We start from the raw sequence: 13,880 nt of genomic DNA, 5'->3' as shown, positions 1-13,880 counted from the left end.
TGTGTATCAATCCGTGAATCCGTGCGCTGTTGAGGACTATTCTGTGTCTTTAAACCCCGGTACAATGCATTCGGTTGGAGATCTAGCTGGGACTCAGCTGAGTGTCTCTTTATATCGAGGCTATTTCAGTTTTGCTCGTGTCAGTTTTCCAGCTCACAAGTCGTGCACCGAACTGCGGTCACGGCTACTGCGGCTTCGTTCACCGAATATAAAGAAAATGGCAATGTGATAACCGCGCGTTGGAGGCAATGGCGCGGCCAACACGGCTGAGCTCACCGATAAGGGTTCTCGTGCTCCACTGCCAAGGTATGAACTGACTGCCTCTGATTTGTCCGTGTCTGATACAAGGCAGGGATATACGAGGTCAGCGGTCCTCTAAGACCTCCAGGACCTCGAGGTCTGACTAGGCCACAGGTTGGGAGTGACCTGTGAAGTGTGACCAGGTAATCTTCCGAGGTCGGCTTCATCTTGTCCAACTCAGCTTTACTGATCTGCTGTTCCCAACAGACACGCGTTATGCTTCGGAAACACTGATGCCGAGGCGCAGTCTTCGAAAGTCTTCAACACGCAGCGGCCAGGCCTCTGATTCATGCAGTAGGACAGGTTGGACCGTGGCATCGTACACTACCCTTTGACAGTCAAGCTGTTACGTCCGCACCCCAAATGTTGGAAGTTAGCAAATGCTTCCATTTTCCCCCAAATTCTGAAAGTAGTTACGCCACTGTGCCGGGATTTGTGCAACTTCCCAGGCTGGCGAACTTATATGTACCCCATCGATCGGTTCAGCTGCTATCATCTAAGTTTACTCCCACCTAGTTTTGCATTAAAACGTAGTACTTTAGAGGTATGAAGTGCATACCGAAGTGTAGCTAAATTGTTTATATTTAAAATTGTCTAAATCGTCTGATCAAAGGGGAGCAGTTTCATCGGCCTACTCAATGACCGTGCGTAAACCCCCCTGAATTATTTCGAATCCCTGGGTGTTTAAATATAAAGGACGACAGAGGGCATACATGCCTATGGGAAAAGGCATATGAAGCTTTTATGAGACAAGGATATATAGGCACACGTGTCATCGCCAGACATCACCACAGTTTCTGACGACCAACAGAATCAAAAGCAGATCATGTGCATGTCGCAAAGTAGTGTTATGGTCGGCGGAACCCCGGGCAGAGAGAACCCAGCTTGATTATCGCGAATTCGCCTATTTTTTTCAACACCGCAGATTCTTTGCAACATGCTAACTATCTGCGCCAGCCGCTTTATGCTGAACTACTGAGATTGCACGTTGAACCTCTTATCGATGGTGAGCTGGTATGGACGTTCCACTCCGGTTCATTTTGGTTCTACGGAATCTTGAGTTGATGGGGGCCAGACGATCTGTTCCTCAAATAATCAGCCCGTCGTTCAAGGTGACGTTTCGGTGACTGAATTGAGGTCCCATCCTCTTAGGAGGTCGTTTCACCAACACCCACCCTCAGAACATTCAGTAGGATCAGCAACAGTGTAAACTGACCCCGGTTCCAAGACCTTCCTCCATTTCCCGGGCTTTTGCAAATCACCGGCTCTCTGTCAGTCTTCAGGCTCCTCATTATTTGGCGTTTGAGGAACTTTCGCTTGCTATCGTATTCGATTGCTCATGCTGTTGTTTTCCTGGCTTCATCAGAACGAGATCCCGTTTTTATTAGGATGTGGGAGTGACCTCGGGCAGAGTATGACTTTCACCTTTTCCCAATCTTCATTAAATCGCCATTACAACCGTCGTATACGTCAAGTTCTGGACACTCTTTAACCAACTCGGATTGGTACTGTGATGTACAGACGCCCTGCAGATAATGAACTGAATGGCTCTGTATCAACCGGCATGTTCCTGAGGGAAACCTAACAGATTCACGCGCCTTTACAATCCATGATCAACGTCAGATGGTGCGCTCCAAACTGAACGGCAGTCTCCACCGGTAGTTGTTCCCACATGGTCCAAATGAGTTCACAGTAGGTTTGTGCTTGGTGGTCTCGAAGTTATACGATCTGGGAGCTCGTGCTGACTAGAAACAAATGCTGTTCAGCATATAATTGAAGAAGTCGTTCCCCATTACCTGCTCAGAAGGCGACAACCCCGAATCGGCCACCAAAATGGATCTACTGGGGATTTAGTCCGGCACCCTGGACATTCTTGTCACCAGCTTTTCTCTGTGCTTCTCGTTGACCGGAACAACCGTGACAAGTCACGACAAAAGCTGTCTTCAGCTTCAATTGCCGTCCGTTGAGGCTTATGCTGACTTAAATATTTATCGCGTCCTAGTACATTGGTTTTGATTGAACCAGCCAACCTAACATCATAGAGACAACTGTACTATAAGGCCAGTAAGGCGCTTTCATCCATTTGGCTAAGTCCCACCCGTATTCACCACGAGGTATTGTGTGAGGATAACCAGTACCCGAAGAGTAAAGTGGGAGAAATCTGGGTTCGTCCCAAGCGGTTTGATGTGTAATACCCAAATGAAGTCTTATGTGTAGTTCAGATTAATAGAGCAAAGAAGCTCTGAGCGAGAGCTACCTGTTGCCCAGTTTAATATACGGATATCGGAGCCGGAAAGGGGGACTGATTCCTTGGTGTTAATAAGGGTTTGTTTCGAATCACTTTGTCGGACAGGATTATCGGCTACTTTGCTGACAACTAAATGAATCAAACTCAGATTTAGGTGAGGGACTTGCGGGGAGAAGTCTGCGAGTGAAGGGCTGTAAGGGTGAATGGTACTTTTCGGTTGCCCAGATCGACGAAGGCAGTCTCTTAGAGGTACTCCGCCTTGAGCTCTTGACCCAAAAGTCTGACTCACAAGGCAGTGGAAGAAGCCGGCGCTTTGTTCTGGGATCCTATCCGGAGCCAATGACTCAACAGTCTGACGCAGTTAATTGCATGGAGTTGGCCTGACTCGAGGTTGCGTGTAGTAAGACATGGCCGCGCACGACAGAAGGCTTTTAATCAGTGCCAGACTTTTTCGTTTTAAAAGTTTTTCAGCCGTCTTCAATGATATGCCGGCAGTAACAGGGAACTTTTGGGTCATCAAGTATGGTTTTTAGTGTGTACCTTATCTAACCCGTGCTTCCTTTGTGGCGGACAACATCTCTGCTTTCGTAATTCTGTACGTGCTGTTCGCCTGAAGGAAACACCTTACTGTCTTCGCACTCCTATTGTAGAAGACAGCACGACTTTAACTTCAGTCCACCTCGTAATACGACTCCTCGAACTGTGGAAAATCGTCCAGCAGTAGCACCCTTCCGGTGTCCAACCTCCATGCCACTAGAAGGAAACACGGGGGCTGGGATGCTGCTAGGTTGCCCAGGCCTAGACGGGAGAAGTCAAATGCAGAGGTCGGGTTCAATTCACGGACCTTTCGGTCGTTAAATTCGCTTTCTAACTGATGAGCCATCTCGTCCTACGGGGACATTTCGTTCATCGTCGCACTGCTTCCCATTAGCCTTCTGGAACTGAGTTCCACCCAGTATACCCCTCACGATCATTGCAGAACGGGAGCACCACAACCAAAACGTGGTTACGGTTTTGATCGAGCCTAGTTAATTTGCAAATGTGTGTACTTTTTCACTTGTGTATCGTTTGCCGTTAGAGTGGAACACAATACCAGTCGAAACTTGTGAACTATGCTTTCCTGATAAGGCGGAATAGTGACTAAGTAGGCAGGGGCATCGAAGCGTTTGTAGTAAACTTATAAAAATGTGTTTTGTCGAGAGCACGATTCTCCTTTGTCGCCTCGTACTATTGCGGAAGCCTTCGGTAGAGTCGCTTTCCAGCCTGGCAAATACAACAAATAAGGAAGAGCACCCATAAAAGTTGGGGAGCGTATTATCTGTATTTTGCCTGTTTTGCACGTCAGGGGGTTCGTGAAGTTAGCTTCTGAACAATGTTATCATCGCACCGACGATTCAGACGTCCGGCGTCAAAGTGGATGCACATTCATGGGACAGCTACTGACCCGGACGTACGAATCCTGTTGGGGATATCAATATCCCCCTACATCTTGCGTCGCCAAATATGTTACGGTTCGGTCACGCAGCGATCAGGGCCCATCCATGACGCTGCAGGCCGTCACCTCGGAGTGTCAACGATTGCTTAACCTGAAGCATGACACCGCGATGGTCCAACTTGGGGGTCATGGCGGTTCCGAAGTTCATGCAATACATCAGGCTACGCAACAGCCTGGCCCTGTCAAATCTGGCCCAACCAAATCGACCTCGCAGTGTTCTGGTCCGAAGCAAAACAAAGGCTCAAAGAAGACACCACCTTCACAGTGTTGGCACTGTGGAGCCTGGCACTTCGTCAGGTTCTGTCCCTACAAGCAGCATCGGTGCCGCCAGTGTAAGTCCGTGGGACACAAAGATGGGTATTGTCAGTCACGGATGCATACGGCCTCTGCTGTTTCAAAGCAGTCATCACTCGTCCGTCCCAAACCGAAATCGAACCCTATTGACTCCTCTCTCAGTTTGCTGGCTACTTTCCAGATCAACACGCCAGGTAACCGGAAGTATCTGACAGTCACCGTAAATGGTCATCCAGTCCGTCTGCAGTTAGACACTGCGTCGGACATTACCATCATTTCGGAGAAGCTTTGGCGCACGCTCGGGCAACTTCCGATTAGACAAGCAGCTCGAACTGCAACCGGTGCCTGCGGTGGAGAGTTGAAACTTTCCGGTGAGCTCCAGTGCTGTGTATCTTTTCGAGGAACTACATTCGTGGGGTGTTATATAACGGCAACTGAGTTGAACCTATTGGGTCTTGATTGGTTCGATCGCCTGGGGTTAGCCGACATTCCAATCAGTGTCGTTTGTAATGCAGTTCAGTCTCCCACGGCGCATCCAGATCATGCATCCGACATTATGAAGCGATTTCCAGTTGTTTTCCAGTCCGGTCTCGGTCAGTGCACTGCGACACAAGGATTCCTCCACCTCGTGCCTGGAGCTACGCCAGTCTTCCGTCCAAAGAGACCAGTTCCGTACGCTTCCCTCCCACTGGTAGATGCCGAACTTCAACGGTTGGAAGAACAAGGCGTTCTGTCCCCTGTATCCTACTCTGCCTGGGCAGCGCCGATCGTTGTAGTAAAGAAACCTAACGGTGGCATCCGCATATGCGCCGATTTCTCAACCGGCCTAAATGCAGCTATCCAGCAGCACCATTATCCACTACCAGTACCCGACGATCTATTCACTGTTCTGAACGGTGGGAAGTTCTTCGCCAAAATCGACCTGGCTGAAGCGTACCTTCAAGTTGAAGTCGCACCAGAATCACGCCCACTACTGACAATCAACACACACCGCGGGCTGTATCAGTACAACCGTCTTCCGTTTGGCGTCAAAACCGCCCCAGCAATTTTCCAGCAATTGATGGACACCATCCTTTCTGGCATTCCAGGTGTGGTCGCATACCTGGACGACGTGCTGATCGTTGCTGTTTCCCCCGAAGAGCTTCGTGAGCGAATCAATGCCGTCTTACTGCGCATTCAGGACAATGGCCTCCGCCTCCGTCCCGAGAAGTGTCAATTCTTCTTGACAACTGTGAAATATCTTGGGTTCATTTTTGACGCCTCTGGTCGCTATCCTGACCCGGAAAACGTTCGAGCTATACAGCAGATGCCACCTCCTAAGGATGTACCATCATTACGTTCCCTTTTGGGGTTAATCAGCTACTATTCGGCATTCCTGCCTTCGTTGCACGACATCCGGCCCCCGCTAAATCGGTTGCTTGGAAAGGATGTCCCCTGGTGTTGGTCAGACGAATGCGAGGAAGCATTCTGCAAACTAAAGACGATGCTCAGTTCTGATCTGCTACTTACCCACTACGACCCAAAGCTGCCGATCGTTGTGGCAGCTGATGCCTCTAATTTTGGTGTCGGTGCCGTCATTCTACACGTCTTTCCAGACGGATCGGAGAGGGCCATTATGCATGCGTCGAAATCACTAACCCCAGCAGAACAGCGATACGCACAGATAGAGAAAGAAGCGTTGGCCTTAGTGTTCGCGGTTCGGCGTTTCCACAAAATGTTGTATGGCCGCCGTTTCACCCTACTTACCGATCATAAACCATTGCTCTCCATTTTCGGCTCAAGGAAAGGTGTTCCCGTACACTCTGCCAACCGCCTGCAAAGATGGGCCCTGATTATGCTGGGTTATGACTTCGATATTCAATATCGACGCACCACCGACTTCGGTCAGGCCGATGCATTATCTCGGCTGATCAACAACCAGCCAACACCCGAAGAAGACACGGTTATTGCGCATGTTGCATTTGAGGACCCAGCCGACCCACAGTTGGTCCAGTCCGTTCGTGCCCTGCCCGTGACAGTAACAGAGGTTCAAAGAGCTACCACAGCTGATGGAACGCTTCAAAAGGTGATCCGATTCATGAATTCTCGGTGGCCTTCGAATCTCAAAGATGATTCCCTTCGACAGCTCTTTCATCGCCGAGATGCATTAGCGATCGTAAAAGATTGTTTAATGTTTGGAGATCGCGTGGTGATTCCGCAACCTTTACGCCATCGAGTTCTTCGTCAGTTCCATTCTGGACATCCAGGAATCAACCGTATGAAGTCAATAGCTCGCAGTTACGCATACTGGCCGCACATGGACCAGCACATCACTGATTTTGTAAAACGCTGCTCCCGATGTCAACAAGCTTCAAAGAATCCGCCACACCAACCACCGGTTCCCTGGCCTCGACCTGAAAAGCCCTGGTCTCGGATCCACATTGATTACGCAGGACCGATAAATGGCACTTTTTATTTGGTTTTGATTGACGCTTTTTCCAAGTGGCCAGAAATCGTTCCGGTGTCATCTCCAACAACATCTAGTACGCTGAGAGTGTTATCCAACATTTTCAGTCAGCATGGATTACCGGAGTCCATAGTCTCAGACAATGGTTCGCAGTTCACCTCTGCTGAGTTCCGCGACTTCTGCACTCGACATGCGATAACACACGTTCGTTCACCACCGTACCACCCACAATCGAACGGTCAAGCAGAAAGGTTCGTCGACACATTCAAGAGGGCTTTGCTTAAAGCTCGAGGGGAGGAGACATCCGTCGAAGCCCTTCAGAGATTCCTGTTTGTGTACCGAACGACCCCGAATGACGCTTTGGCAAACCACCAGTCACCTGCAGAGGCACTCATGGGCCGTAAACTTAGAACTGTGCATTCTTCCATGTTGCCAACACAACCTACTGAGTCAAGGTCCATACCGGTGGCAGTTGGAACTCCATTCAAGGTGGGAACGCCCGTGCTTGTCCGTGACTATCGCCCAGGACATGATTCATGGATTGCAGGTCGTATCCTGCGCAAACGCGGTAGTGTAATGTACGACGTGTCGGTTGGTCAAGACACCTGGACCAGACATCAAAACCAACTCCGCTTTAACAGCACGCCGGAAACTCAAGTATGTTCGGGTAGCATACCGTTGGACATATTGCTCGATACTTTTGAGCTGAAAACTGAGACAGCTTCGAAAGAGGAGAGTGTGACCGGCAGCTCAGTATTTGATCCAACACTTCTTCCCAGGCGGTGGACAGACCGACGCCGCCGCCAGCCGGAACATATCCAGGTCGACCCCCGTCGAGTATGTTACTGACTTTCCACAAAGGGAGATGTTGGGGATATCAGCATCCCCCAAAAAACGCTGTATTTTTATGTGTGCTAGCGAACTTCCGGCATCTTCAAGAACATACATGAATAAATCAATGGCCTATTGATATTCCAAGAAATTTAAATCCGACCACTTATTTACACGATACCCTCTTTTTACTTGGGTTCGGACCAAAAGCGCTGTATTTTTTGTGTGCTAGCTAACTTCCAGTATCTTCAAGGTCAAACTATGAATAAATTAATGGCCTGCTGATATTCCAAGAAATCTAAAATCCGACCACTACTTACACGATACCATCTTTTTATTGACTTGGGTTCGGAAGCTCGGGGCATCGCCTGTTGATCGCGTGTTTTTGGATCATTAAAGTTTGTGTCCGAGGTTTTTCGTCTTCTTACTATCCGCCGTGCTAGGAGTCTGGATCAAGCAACATAGCTGGGGATAGAGTATTACCACAATCCGCATATCATATTGTTTGCTCGCTGCGTGACCGAACCGTAACAAATCCACACCAAGGGAACCTTACCGCCTGTTCCTCCTACCAATTTAGTATTATTAGGTACGGGGCTCTGCACTGATGAGACGTTGTCTACCGTTCTAATCCCATCTGAATTCGAACATGGTCGTAAGGTATTCTTGTAGGATGGCGGGCGAGATAGCTCAGTGGTTAGGGCGCGAATTTGATAACTGGAAGGTTCGTAGTTTGAACCCAGCCTCTGCATTTTGACTTCTGTATAAACTTTGGAAACTTGGCAGCATCCCAGCCCTCGTGCTTCCTTCGGCATGGCAGCTAGGCGCCGAAAGGGCGTTACAACTAAACGATAATTTTCTATGGGGCGGAACCCCTCCGCTTTCTATTTCATCTTGACTCTGAGTATTGGAGTCTCATTCACTCTCTACCGACCCACCACTAAACATTTCCAATACGACCCTATGACCACACACAAGGCAAGTGAATTTAACGTTTTCATTTCGGGCACCTGTATAATAGAATGAAATTTGCTGTTTACAATCCCTTCGGGAAACTTGTATTTGGTGCAGGTGAGACAAAACAAGACGTTATTGGTGGTCATACGGAAGTTGTTTTAATTGATTGTTGCATGAAAAACTAAGTAGAACCGCGCTGTGGGCCCCGGGTTTTTGCTATGCCTGAAGGTAATATAATATTGATTGTTTTTGTTTCCCTCCAGATGACATGCTCTCCAAGCGGTTCATGATCCATGAAGGTCTCTGCTATTTGCGCCGCGAGGTGCGTGGTCTTGTGTTTCCGGCGGTGGACTACGGTACGCGAGCCTGTTTACAAGACTGTGGTCCACAGAAGGAGCATGTAAAGGCATTGCATAAGTATAAGAAAGTCATTCAGGAAGCTATCCAGCAGGGCGTACTCGGAGAAGATACTACATTATTACAGGTCACTGATGTAAGTACTCTTTTAACCGTTTATCGCATGCTGTGATTTTGAAGCATCCACAAATAAAATATCCGTCAGTGTAGCCGTTATGAACTTGAATAGCCTTATTACTGTCCATTCCGAAACCTTATGAACAGTTGGTTGACTCATTAAGACTAAGTGACAATCAGACATGTATGGGGACTCATGCACATTGTTTGGACATCATTTTTGTGTCTTGACATTCCACATTTCCATCATGTAGAGGTCAGAAGTTTTGTGTATAGTTGAAAGATGCTGATCTCAGGACTACAGGTCATATGTACCCAAGTGATTCGGCTGTTGGCGGTTAAAAAACATGTACGGCCATCTCAAAGAAACTTAAATTTATAATTGGATCAAAGTGGAACGATAAGGTTGGTGGTTATGGTGAACATGGGCTCTTCGATTCCAAAGAGATCTTGCTTCCGTCTATCTTCTGTCATGAATATCCTCGGTCGTGTTCTAGGCTTCCTGCTTTAAACACTTGGGACACGAAAGGATGTTGTGTTTGGCGCATTCGTCCCACCAGTAATCCAGGTAGTCTTACGGAAGCGCAACGATAGCATCGTAACTGCCCCTCTGAAATGATCGTGTGCACTCGCCCCATATCTAAGTACTAACACCAACAATTTACAACGAGTGTGTGGGCTTGAGGGACGATACAGGGATCAAAATGGGGGTGGGGACTCAGATGATATTTTCCCGTTAAATTGTACAGAGCATGTTCTTAACGAAAGAGTTTTTGGTGCGAAACCGACCCCGAATTTTCAATTACTTCTGTGTAGGTCTTGGAAATTCGACAGGCTACATAGTGGTATGCGCTGCTAGGTACCGAAAGGGTGTTACGGCTAACCGATAACTGTATTATATGCGCTGGAACTGTCATATTTGAGCTAGAAGGATTATTAAAGGAATATGTTTTATCCTCCTGCTTGAAAACAGTACGAACTAAGACATACTCTTGTCTGGGACTGCCAATCTCTATGGCTCTTATACCTCAGCTCCACTGCTGTCGTTATCGTTAATTTTTAATCCTGAATCTGTCATCGACTTTATCTAGGTCTCCCCTGGCGACCGACCCAATCTCTATGAAGTTCGTTGCGCCTTACCTTGTTTGGTGACAGGCGATGCACTCAGTCAGGCGCGGGCGTTGGAACTCGCTGTGGAGCTGGAATGCAAGGTGAACGGCAGTTCAACTGACTTTCGGTGGGTTCTGTTTCGACAACTCAAACCTGACAGCTAATCGTTTTCTTTACCTTTTGCTTTGCAGGAAACGTTTGAGCTCTCACAAGATTCCAAAATTTACATTTACCATAACCTCGGAAACTGGCGTAAGTTCTGTTCATCTGGAACGAAAAAAGCGCCTGTCCCGGAAGAGAGATTTTCTTGAGTTGTATTTTAACTAGTTAGCTGTCCACATCACCGAGTCCACTTTTTCAATGATGATAAGATAACACTAATTGATCATGCATATGCTAAACCTCTTCCTCCAATGGTTTCACATTTTTGGATGAAGGCAATGTGCATAGGTCCAAAGCTTTCCAATACTGTCTTAAATTCAAGCCTGATACAACGTACCCATTCCCAGCTTCCTCCATTCTCATCAGTTTGTTGTCTTTGGTTGTCTATTCATGGTCACACTGGACTTGTTTGTGCGACCTCATTACCAAGTAATTGCTTTGTACGTTTCAATCTGGTATGGAATGTCCACTAAGCAGGCACTTGCCAGGATATACAATTGACTGTCGAAAAACAGCTTAACTAAACCGGGGTCGGTTTAATTGGAAATACCATTCAGCACCAAGACTTGTGTCCGTACCTGTAGTGGTTTGATCGTTTTATCTCTGAACAGATGTATATATCTAACATGAGGGATACATGTACCATGTTGGTAGACGAACTAGTGCATTCGAAGCAGTAGGTGTCTCTGATAACTGACAGTCGCTGTAGACACAAAAGATTAGTGTCTTCTGAATACCAGCTGCGAGTCGGAGTTGACCTAGTAGGGAGGCCCATCTTTCTCTCCTTACGGCAGCACACATTCTTGGCTGCATTTTAAAACGTGGACCGGGAAGGGCAAATAGTGTGTCTTATCATTCTGCGAGGCTGCAATACTGTCAGTCGAGGCGAGGGAAGTTTTTGCGCTACAGCTCTGTCTCTGGTTTCATTAGAACTTCTGTACTGTGTGCCAAACGCGCAAAATACTCCTTAGACAATGTTGAACAAAGACGCAACCATTATGCATCCTCCACATGGAGTGACGAAGTTTCTCTGTGTCGATATCATGGATCGATGCACGATACGCTAATCTCTAAGGTGTTTGTGTCAGCCCGTTGCCTAAAAGTTTGAAGAATCCCTTGCCCATCTTCGTGGTCCAAGGTGTTTATTTTGAGCGGCTTGGAGTTTCTATGTAACCAACGTAGGCAAAGTTGCGCGTTACCAGCAGATAGCAAAGTCGATTTTGTCTGCGGCTGCCATCTGGGCAGTACTGATCGAAAATGGGTCAGGCGTAATCGTGGACATATTCTTTTTTCGTGTGTTAAAATCGTTGAATATATTTTGGTATCATAAACACATGTCGCGTCCCTGTACGCATTCGAGTAGGGTGTCCTTTTCTTGAACTCCCTGGTGCTTTTATTGTTCTGAGTTTATTATGTTCTTTCACTTACAATATGTAGGACGAAGAAATCAGCCGCACATCGTCATCAACAACTACTGATGTTAGAGGTAGCACATGGAGTTGTCCATCTTCCTCCCTGGTTAGCTGTATTAAACCGAACAACGTCTATGGTCTTCCGAGAGATGAGTTACTGCAGAAGATTCGGTCTGCGTGTAAACGGAATGAGTTAGTAAGTTGATCAGTTCACTACATGAAAGGTTTACAAGCATAGTCACGCGATATGTTCAAAATCATGAATGTTTTAAAAATATCTTCTTGTGGTCATGTAAATTCATTTCAAGATCTTACGATATCACTTTCTGACCCACATTCGGCCTTTGTTCACATTTTTATCCTCTAACTTTGCTCACAACAGTACATCCCTCACGTAGGAGATGATGTCTTGGACATGCTTCTCAGCACTACCAGTCGACCGTGATTATGACTGATGGTGCGCTTAACATATCTTTACGGATAAGCTCATGGGGTCATTTTACCGGAGACTTGGTTTTCGCGCACTTGGTTCGCCGATGTTCGACGAGATCGGTTGACAGTTTTGTTATCCACGTTTTTCCTTCTGTTTTGGGCTCGAAATAGCTTGGTGGTTATGGCGTGAAGTTACTGACCGAAAGGTCCATGGTTTGAACCCACCCTCTGCATCTCGACTGCTCCTGCAAGTACCTCAGCCATTGTGCTTCCTTCAGGTGGCATGACATCTAAGTACCAAAAAGGTGTTACGGCTGAACGATTTGTGACTTTCATTTTTTACTGTTTCCTACTCTTGCAGGGCACGGATCACTCATCCGAACAAAGTGGAGCGGACAAATCGTCTTTCCAAAACCAAGAAGTAAGTGCCATGTGGGCTCGCTTATGGAAAGAAAGACAAGATTGGCGTGCAGAGGCTAGGAGAGAGCGAAGGCATCTTCGACAGACTGCTAATCTCCATCGGCTGACTCTGGGCGCTGTTGGGCGTATTGAGCGTGAATGACTAACTCTGTGGCTTGTATACCGCATTAGGTATCCAAGGAAGCATTTGCAATGTACAGATTTGCTACTTATTCAATGAAATTCACTTAGATTTCGTTCGTTACTTTTACTTTTTCATTCGTTCATTGTAAATGACGCTCTGGGCTTAGTTCTCTTCGAAACTGGTTTGTACGTATCATGATACTACAAGTCTTACTTCCAAGTATAATGCTTTCACTTTTGACCACACCTAGCTGGTGAATTTACAGTCGTTCGTGCATTGTTTGACAAAAGTGAACTTGCGTTCTCATCTACAGTCGGACTTTTGTTCTCAGAATCGTTTGACTGATTGGTGTGCGGTGCAATGAATTTGATCGCGCTGGACCATCATACAATCGTCTGTGTTAGTCCTGTATGCTACGATCTGTTCGTTGGCCGAGCTTGTCAATTGGCTTGCAAACGTTTCGTCCTCAGTCGAGGAGACATCATCAATGCACAGTTGAGTGGGTCAACTCAACTCCTTATGGGCTGTAGAGAGTAAGAAAGCACACTCGCTCGTGTCGTTTTAAAGTAATCTTCGTTTAGGTTGAATGATGATGAGTGTTTTGTTAGGGACGAACTTTGCTCGGACAAGCAGATTGAAAAAGTTCAGGGAGATATAGGTTCAGTAGAACTGCGTTCCGGATAGCGAACGCAAATTCGCTGAACTCTGGTAAATGCACCACTTTCGCATTAGTTCGGTCGACTGGAATTAATCTTACGTGCTCAGGACGGTTCAGCCGCCTTTGGAGGTTACTTCTCGTTTCCATGCTTGAGGGACTTATTCTAATATACGTCACCAATGGTAGTGAATCCATGAGAGTGCAATTAATTTCAGCCTTCTACACTAAATAAAGAAACAAGCACGAATTCCGATACCTCATTCAGCTTAAGTAGTGCTCGTGGGCCTGAATTCAACTTTACAACTAGGTTAAACAGGAATGAGAGAGCACTTTCATATACGCCGATTTTTGTACTCTCAAATTGTAGTGCACACATTAATCATAGACTTTATCCATCCTGTTTGACCAGTAATAGATTTTGCGGCCTTCCGCCAGAATTTACCAACTCTGCTGGGTACGGCGATCGCAGGCTGTGCGGCCGATTTAGGATTAGTTGTGCAGATAAGTTGCTGGACAC

The sequence above is a fragment of the Opisthorchis viverrini genome (assembly GCF_000715545.1).
Source record: "Opisthorchis viverrini unplaced genomic scaffold opera_v5_59, whole genome shotgun sequence".
Classification (NCBI taxonomy): Eukaryota; Metazoa; Platyhelminthes; class Trematoda; order Opisthorchiida; family Opisthorchiidae; genus Opisthorchis; species Opisthorchis viverrini.
Note: the sequence above shows the minus strand (reverse complement) of the source record.